Below are 10,245 nucleotides of genomic sequence, written 5' to 3'. Positions count from 1 at the left end.
AACTAAAAGTTAAATTAAACAAAAAGAAGACAACAGCCAGGTGGTGGTGGCACACACTTTTAATCCCAGCATTCGGGAGGCAGAGGCAGGTGGATCTCTGTGAGTTTGAGCCTGGTCTATAGAATGAGTTCCAGTACAGCTAAAGCTACATACGAAAACCCAGTCTCTAAAAACAAAAACAAAAAACAAAAAACAAAAAAAGAAAAGAAAAACACAACAACAGAATACCTGGCATCTCTGCCTCCTCTTTCTGTCTACCTCTTTTACTTTGGGTCCTAATCCTACCTGTCCAAAGCATTTAACTGTATTAACCATTCAGAGCATTCATTTACAATCTGCAGCTAACCTTCTAGGTTAAAGGCATCAAGAGTCATTGCTTGAAAGCAGCAGTAACTGTGGGATCAAAGCCAGCAAAGGCCCACAGAAAAGAAAGCTGGCCAAGCAAGCAGGACTTGACAGTGAGCATCACTGTGAAGCAGATGCCATCATCCGAAGCCAGCTCACACTTCTCAGCCGATTGCAGTGATTGCAACTCTGTGGAGCTGTCTGGAAGAACCAGAATGGAGACCATGGTCAAGTAGACCCCTCAGGCCAGAACTCCTCATTATCACGTCTCTCCCCTGCACCCCTATTCTCCCTTTGTTTAAACTCCTTACTCTTATCGGTACCCTGGAGGTGGACATGGGGGTCACTGGACCCTTTCAGTCCACGTGAATGGAATCTTCCCTCCTCTGCCTTTCACTGTCACTTTAATTGGCATTGTCAGATTGATAGTACAGCCTAAAGTGTATGGGCCGCTGAAACCCAGGGTTTTACCCTGAGACTCCAGTAACACTAGTGTTAAGGCTCTGGTAATGCCAGAATATCAAACTTCTAATCTTGTAAGTTTTCAACATTCAGTTAAAGAATATAAAAATTACTGTAGTTCATAAATGTATAAATGACACATAATTTATAAGGATTCTTAACCCACTTACCACCGAGGAGTCCCCTGGATCCCTGACAGTCATGTAAAACTATGATTTCATTCACAGCCTCAGTGGTGGATCTCAGGAGTGTTGGGGAGAGCTGAGGCTCGGCCTTCAACTATGCTCCCTTACAACAGAATGGCCCCCGCACTGAGAGAAACAGGGCACCTGCTCACAGAGGGTGGAGAGCTGGCCTTTTATCTCTAAGAACTCAGAGTCATCCTAACCACTCAGGTGACTCACCTTGATAATTTACTAGGCGGTCCTTGACTCTGTGAGGAAGGTTTTGCTTCTTAAAAAACAATCCCAAATGCAGCTTGTCATGGTGTTGTCTGCTTGCGATTCCAGCACACAGGAAGCTGGATCACGGTGATGAGAAGCTGGAGATTAGCCAGAGCTAGAGTGAAAGTAAATCAAAATGAAAGAATAAAACCAAACAGAAGAGCCTGTGATCAGTTATGCTGGAGGAGATCAAGCGTTACTCAGGGCCCAAATTTATTATTCAACAAGTATTTCCTTAAAGTCAAGATCATCAAGATCATCTACATCTTTTCTCAATAGTGTCAGGATCCAAAGATAAAGCGGTAAGGATTCTCTCCAAGAGAAACACAGGAAACTTGGGTTTGCTGTTGAAGCAGAGGAACGAAGGCGGATGGATGATATTGAAGAAGTAAGAGCTCAGAGTTTACCAGGACTGAGACACGACACCAGACTAAAAGTGAAACATGCCCAGCAGATGCGGAGAAAGACAGACAACAGAGAAACCTGCTTTCACGTGTGCAGCAGCGAAACTGAAGGCAAAACAAAAACAAACAACGGGTAAAGTGAACAGAGTCTTTGAGAGTGAGGACGCAGGATGCAGATGCGATCTTCGAGGAGCAACAGTTAAGCAGCTAACAATGTAGGTAGAAGGGCCCCAGAAATGAAACACAGTAGAATTTATTCCCAAGCAAAGGAAAGAAGCACACGGTGTGTATGTGTGTCTGTGGTGAACCTTGCAAATGTTAAATACATCCTTTAGCACTCCGCTACAAAAGCACCTCGGACAGCATGAGATTCTCAGACCCAGAAAAAATGTCTTTTAAAAACCTGAGCAACTGGTCCCACAGCCATGTACATGTTGGAACACTAACAAGACTTAGTGGGTTAGCATAAAAAAGGACATGAAGTCGGGAGAAGGACATGTCGGGATATGGGGAGAGTTGGAGAGGGAAAAATGGTGAGGGGCAGATGTGGTCATATTTCATTGTATATCTATATGAGAATTTCAATAACAAAAATTTAAATAAGCACGTGGAAGAATAAACCATTGTCTACACAAATTAATGCTAATTAAAATATTATTTACAACTTTCCTTGTAGTTTAGAAGAAATTGTAAAGTATTGAAAATAAGCTGCAAATGTAACAGAGCAGTAGGCCGGGGAATCAAAAAAGAAAATTACGTTCGTTTATAAAAAGGATAAACAAACAAACAAACAAATAAAATAAACCAGCCAATGTAAAAACACTTACACAGTGGTGGAAATTAGACTGTCGCTAAGCGGCAGACTGGTCAGGAGGCAAAGCCACTTGCTGGGAAGATGTGGGACGTGTGAGGAAATGGGAGGGGTGAACAGTGTGTGACAGAGCGAACAGGGACAATGGCAGCCTAAGTATAACTGTAATGTGCCCTGAGTCTAATCTGCATTTCAAGTGTCAGACCAAACACATAAGTCAGCGATCTGTGACGAAAGAGCCCTCCCTACATTAGCTAATATTTAGATTTTGGTAAGTTTGTAGATTTCCACTTCTAAAGCAAGGCCTTAACAACAACAAAAACAACCAGTCACCAAACGTGGAAGAGAAAAATATTCAGTCAGTCTAAAAGGAAAGGAAGAAGGAATGTAGAGTGGATAAAAGAGAGAGAAAGCCCAAGCCAAGGTCAGGTTTAAATCTGAGTTCTGCCCCCGGAACCCATGTAAAAGTAAGAGACTTCACAAAGTTAGCCCCTGCATGACCACCGTGGCACACAAGAGCCTGCATTCCGTTCATGGCATGCACAATAATAATAAGCAAAATAGAAAATTAAAAGAAGCTAATATCAGAGTGAGGCACCTCTCCCGCTCATTTCAATTGTTTTCAATTACAAATATTTATTTTTGTGGGGGTGTTTTGGTGTGGGGGAGTGTGTGTTCAAGGGCCACAGCATTTGTGGGCTTCCCTTTAGCTTGGTCCCCACTTTTAATATGGTCTCCTCAAACTGCCACATGTTCTCTGTCTGGATACAATCCTGCACAGCATGGCCACGGACCTGCACTCCGCACCTGTGAAGTCCAAGAACACCTTGTCTTTCCAGCTCAGTTCAACCGTGATGCTCAGGTCTAACTTGTCACCTGCTGACTTGACTCTCTAGTAGCGCCTCAACGACTTTCCAGCTGGGTTTGTCAGCCTCCTAACTAGTCCCTGCATCTGTCTCAGCTCTCTCCCTCTGCTCTAGCAAAGCCTCCTTTAACTCTGCTGTGGCCGTCTTAACCCGTTTGTAGCCATTCTGTGACCTACATTAGTCACACATATTGCTGTGTTGAGCATTGAGTAGTCCAAGAGTTAAAATTGTTTTACTCATAGCCAGTACTGACTCCCCTCCTCCCAGAAGCTCGCAGCTGCCTGTAGAGCCTCACTGAGGACTGGGGGCTCTTGAGCTTCTTCCCATTGCTTTCTCAAATGTCAGGGGTGGGAGGGGGTTGATCTTGTGCAGGTTTTATGGAGACCAGAGCTGCTCTGAATCGTGAAGGCAGCAGTCTGCCTTTTCCAGCACAGCAGTGGCACCAGCCTGCATTGTTTTTAATGTTCTCTGGACACCTCGCCAACAGCTTGAGGGAAGTATTCTATAGCTGGCATTGATCTTTCTATTTGGCTTCTGGAACGAGCGTAATCCCTTACGTGTGTAGGGGAAGAATTAATATTGGCCATTGTGATAGCATCACTGCAAACAGCCATTTGGCAGAGAGATCAGGACTTCTTGGCAAACTGCAGCTAACGAAAACAACGTAGCTTTGAATTTAAATTTGTTGTTACTCAATAAATTCTGACATTTTGGAAAGATGCAAAAATACCCATTTATGTTTCTACCACAGAGAACTCGTGAGGGTCAAGAAGCTCCACATCTCATGCTGATGATTTTATCATAACGTGCTGTGAAACGAGGGAGGGGAAAGCTACCAGTAACCCCAAAGTAGGCATGTTTCTGACTCAAGAGGGCTATCGATATGTCGATCCGGATCCTGGTAATAACTTGATAAGTACTTAGTGTTCATATTGGCTGATGTGATGGTAGATTGTGAGCTTCTGGAAGGCTTCCAGGTTCTTGAATTCTAGAATTAAAAAGCTGAGTAGAGCCACATAGTTATAGTAGAAACAAGGACAATCCACTGGGGGAAAATGTGCTCCCCAGTGAGGCAATAGATCATAACAAAGAGAGTAGGGTTGGGAGCTCAAGATGTCCTTGGGGGACAAAGAACTAGGACTTTGAAGCTACCGCAGCATAAGTTTTTGGCTCATTTGTACAACATGAATTTTTTGTCTCCATTGCATAACATGCTTTTTTTTTCCTGTGCAAGCTCTGTTACAAGTAGGAGTTCTGCACAAAATTTCATGCATCACATGGCTCTTAAGCATCTTTAATCTACATCACGGTCTGCACAGTTGACCTTGAGTGGGTAGGTGTCTTGTTTCCTCTTCTTCCTCTTGGCTAACCTGATTTTTTTTCATGCACTAACTGCGTACAGCTTTACACAGAGCTCTCTAGATCTCACTCTGCCACAGTCTCCTCCTTTAACATTAAGGGGTTTGGATTTGATCTGAAGAATGAAATTTCAGCTGGGTGATGGTGGCGCACGCCTTTAATCCCAGCACTCGGGAGGCAGAGGCAGGCGGATCTCTGTGAGTTCGAGACCAGCCTGGTCTACAGAACTAGTTCCAGGACAGGCTCCAAAGCTGCAGAGAAACCCTGTCTCGAAAAACCAAAAAAAAAAAAAAAAATGAAATTTCAAGTTGGTGAGCTATCACACAACCAATTGCTGCTCTCCTGTAAAATAGGTGAGCGTGGGCAGGCACTGAGATTTAAATAAGCAGAGGATGGGCATGAGTTTATCCACAAGGTCGGTCACAAGACCATGACCAGATTCCGAAAGGAACAAACAATTCCCAGTACAAAGTTATTCTAAGTAAACATGGGAGAGAAAGTATATTTCAAGTCTGTCTATTAGGAGACAGAAAGAGAAGGACGTAAGCAAGAGCAGGTAGAGTAGATAAAATAATTGAACTCAGGACCCTGGGAGCCAATCCTGCCTTAGACAGACTCTCTTCTTTTTCTTTTCTTTTCTCTTCTCTTTTCTTTTTTTGTATCTTGTTGGATATCCAGGCATCGAGGCATTCCATGACACGCTGGTGCCATGACTCAAATCACTTAGAGGCCACCCTACCTTTCATGAGCTGAGTATGTCTGTACGCTGCTTGAACTAAAGTTCGCTTTCTCCTTTTTCTCTTATCCTCTTTCTTTTTCTAGCTCAATAATCTTTTTTTTTTAACCTCTTTCTCTTCATTAGTTTTGCCTCTCTAGTTGAAACCCTTTTAGTGTCTAGTGAGGGCCACAGGTGAGACATTCTTGGCTCCAAAGCCAAGGGATGATGTTTCTGCTTCTGCTGTTCCTTAACCATTAGTTGGCGTTTTCTGCCTTTTCTACCCGTTTGTGACTGAGATGGTAGCCCAGACTGCTTCTTACAACTGTTCTCCCCATATTCTCCTCTTTATCCTCCACTTAGCCTACATCTCTCCAGCCTTGGGCTCTTTCTGTTCACTCAATTCCCATCAAGGTCAACTCCTGCTTTGTGGGTGCCTCCTTTTCTTCTAAAGCTAACTCTGCCGCAAGTGTGTGAGAGAAATTTTGACTATTTTCTTCCCTTTTGAAGTTAAAATGCAACTGTTTTGCTTTGTGAAACATCTTTGGGGGGCACACACTATTCATAGGAACAGGCTTCCCTCTGCTCGCCCTGTTGCTATGGGGTGTCCCATGAGCCTGTAAGACTTGGTCTTATTAATTTTAGAAACCTTAGGGACACCTGATTTGACTTTGTTCCAATCTCTGGAATGTCCTTGTTTAACCTGAAGATGTCCCAATGAGACCAGAATACCAACCAAATTAATACTAAATTAAAGGGAAAACCCCCGTTTGTCCATATTAGCAGAAAAAATGAGGAAACTAATTGCCGTGGGAACTGCATCGTAGGTTCACCTATCCTTCCCTCCTCTGTGATTTTATTTACTATTCTCTTTTATCATTTACTTATTCATTTGTTCATCAGAATGACTGTAGATTTATTAAGGAGAAGTAAGAAAGAATTCCTTAGAGTAGGAGGGGCTCCAAGAGGAGAATTCTGGCAGCTCATTTAAAAACCCTCAGATTGGACTTCTGTTTCCCAGTCAGTCTCCTCCCTTGGTTTAAGTACATGATTAAGAAGATTTACTTGAGGATGGGTGTGAGAGCTGCCCGAACTCCAGATGCTAAATTACACAGAACCTGAAGTGGCTTCCAAGCCACACGAATCTTCTAAAAGTCACTAAGGAGGTACAGGAAGGAATTAGGTACCAGGCAAATGAATAACTCCTAATCTCTGGGATCTCACGGGCATCTCAGTTATTGCAGTTTGTTCTGGAGAAGCCCAAAGCACAGCAGGAACTGGAGGTAACCAGAAGGACAGATATGGCAGTCAAGGGTAGCTGTGATCTTTGTCCCTTACGTCCTTCCAAAGGGAAATCAGCTTTCCGTATTAGTGGACGCCCCTTTAGAAAGCATCCCAAGAAATTCAGACCTATTTGATCCTCAACCCCCATACCCCCAAATATTTTACTTTTCTTTTGTGACACCTGAGTGCTCTATAACATCTAGAGGACAGTGAAGTGTCTTCCCCTAAAGGCAACCCAGACGATAACACTGTTCTCCAGTGAGATCTTTTCTATAAGTGATATGGAAAATGGTATGAAGTCCTCCACACAGAATACTTTTTTTAAAGGGACAACAAGGATGGTTCTAGGAAATACAAAGTGGAGCTTTCCATTGTAACCTCAGTAGAGACTGTCCCAGACACTCCCCTTAACGCTTGGGAGAAGCTTGCTTCTCTTACGGTATCCCGCGGGGAGCAAATAAATATGTCTTCCACTTCTCCAGTTACCCTTTTCTCCCCTCCTCTACCTGCTCCAGCTGGATCCGTAGTCACTGCCCAAGCTGCCACCTTATCCTGAGTCCACCGTTAGACTGTGGAAGCCTCTCGTAGGCTTGCTTCCCTAAGGGCTACCCAAGAAGATGAACACTGATGGGGAAAAGTTTTCCTTGTAAGATTTAAAGGAAATAAGAAGACTCGGGAACTTTTTCTGATGACTAATAAAAATATAAAGATGAATTCTAACAAATAACTTGGACTTTTGAACTCTCCTGAGCAGACCTTCATACAGTACTTGGGCAGGCCGTTACTCAGAATGAGAGATAGAATCACAGAGAATTCATAGATCCTTGACCTGTATCAAAAGGTGACTATCCTTCCAGACCTGTGGGTGTCAATGTCATGAGTTCTGATTGGGATTTTGAGGACAGATTGTCCCTCTGATCAGGAGAATTAGAACTGATAGTTAAGCCCATCAATTAGACTAATTGTCTACCATTGAACAAGGACTCACTGAACACACCATTACCTGCCAAGATAAACACAAGGAGAAATTTCCAGAAGCACACATATTTGATACCAGAGTCCTCTGAAGGAGGATTAGCCACCCCCAAAAGATGAATTTAGCACTCAATCTGCCCTGGATATTAGAAGAAAATCACAAAAGATCTTGCAGGTACTTGGGACTTACATCAATTACTTCATGAAGGTTGGCTTCTGTTGTTTTATCTTGTTCACAGCTGAAGGGATCAGCGTGAGCACCATTCGCATGGGCTGCAGCTTCCTCTTGCTCATGGCCTGCATGGTAGCGTGGATCAACGACACCGACATTCAAGTAGCAGCACCTACAACCTCAGTCCAGAGTGTGATCCCTCAGCCTCCATGGACATGACTCACAGAATAGTTTTTATCTCTTAAAAAAAAAAAGCAACTCAAGCTTCCTTGGGATGAAAGTTCTGGTTGCCATGGTTATTCCCATTGCAAGAGTTCCCATTCCCGATCCTCTCACTATTTATGGGACCCACACTCTAACCATTGTTAAATTATGTCTTCTAGACTCTAGGCTATAAAAATGCAGATGGTGGTAACTTTGAGGTATCAGCCACTGTCTGTTGCTGCCACACACCTTTTAAAAACAGAACCCATGCATCATCTAGTCTCCTCTAGATGACAGGCAACAAGAACTGGAAACCTCGCATCCCAAGCCCATGACCCATTTCAGGAGGAAAGAACCACAATCGATGTTATTGTGAGACTTCCTGAAGATTTTAGGGTTTCTGGTTCCAGAGAGTGAATATAAGGTAGAAAACGAACGTGAGACAAGCTGCCAGGAGACCAACCATGAGGTCACTTAGAGGACACTGGATAGTGTCAAGAGAGAGTAAACTATGAGCTATGAAATGGTCTACCCGGCCGATAAAGCTCTAATGATTCCAGCATAAGTCCTTAATGCTGGATATGGAGCCTCGTGGAATTTTGTTTGCCCTGCTGGGTTTCAGTATTTCTTTGGTTTGACCTTTCCTTAATATTTTTCTATTCCTTCCTTTTGGAATGGGAATGATTATTCTATGCCCTTATGTAGTAGACATGTATAACTTGGTTTTCTTTTTATAGATGTTCACAGCAAGGAGTTTGCTGTGAGTCTCAGAAGAGACTATGGACTATTGAATGTGAACAGTTTGGGGACTATTGAAAGACTTGGGGGACTTTTGAAGTCGGGCTGACTATATTTTTGCATTATGGGATGGCTGTGAACCTACGGATGTCAAGTTGACAGGGGGTGGACTTGTGATGGTTAATCTTGACTGTCAGTTTGATAGGATTTGTAATTACAGAAAGATTTTACAGTGCTAATAAGATAAACCCTAAATATGGGGGTGTGCTATTCCATGAGGGGGATACTAGACTGAATAAACAGGAGAAAATACGCTCAGTACTGGAGTTTATCTCTCTTTGTTTCCTGACTCAGACACAATGTCTCAGTCACCCCACACCTACGCTGTCATGCCTTTCCTGGTGGGATGGGCTGCACCTTCAAACTGCAAGCCCAAAATAACCCTTTCCTCCTTGACTTCAGTGGATTTGTTCCCAGTGCTTTGTCATATCAACAATAAAGAATCTAATATGAGTTCCAAATCATTTAAAAACGTTTAACATCTTTGGACAGCATAGAAATGTAAATCAAAGTTATGCTTACTTAGGTTCATGTCATCCCACTGAGAATGATTGTCATCAAGAAATAAAAATAAACAAATAAATAACAAATGTTGGTGAGGATATTGAGGGAAAGGAACCCTTATATACTCTTGGGGGAAATGGAAGAGTAAAGACACTATGGAGGATCCCCAGAAAGTTAAAATGGAATCTTTGTATGATCATCCATATTACTTTTGGGTACACAACCAAAATAATAAAAAGTCAGAGATACCTGCGTATCCATGTTTATGGAACTATTCATGATAGTCAATTATGGAATTAACCTAGGTGTTCATTAATGAAAAGTAATATGTACACACACACACACACACACACACACAATGGGACTTCACCCAACCATAAAGGAAACATTAGAGTGAAGGAACTTCATGATTGCCTCACTGAAGCTGACCTGTGAGATCATACAGAGGGGTGTACACCTATGATCTCAGCATTGGAGTGTTCTCAACTTCAAGGCCAGCCTGGGTTACAAAAGATCCTGGAGAGAGAGAGAGAGAGATAACAAATTGATTTTCATTTGATAACTTGGAGCCTTAGCACAAGTGACTCTGATTTAACCTTTAATTCAGTCAGTTAGGAGCCTAATTTAAAACAATGGCCTCCTGGAATGTTCATTTAAAATTTTTCAAAGACAGCAAGAATTGAAAGTGCTCCATTGTGTTGCTGATAAAAAAATGAAGTGGGTTTTAGGGACTAATCTTTTGCTCCAGTAACCTGAAGGCCTGGCTCCCAAGCACACCCTCATCTCACATATGTACATGGAAAGTGAGGAGTTTGGGTAGAGAACCAATATGGCTTACTGTGTCTAAATGGAACACATTAGGAGGCTAAGAAAAATATATCAGATGCTAGGTGATCAAGTAAA

Source organism: Microtus pennsylvanicus, chromosome 4 (assembly GCF_037038515.1).
Source record: "Microtus pennsylvanicus isolate mMicPen1 chromosome 4, mMicPen1.hap1, whole genome shotgun sequence".
In the NCBI taxonomy this organism is placed as follows: domain Eukaryota; kingdom Metazoa; phylum Chordata; class Mammalia; order Rodentia; family Cricetidae; genus Microtus; species Microtus pennsylvanicus.
This window is presented reverse-complemented; position numbering follows the sequence as displayed.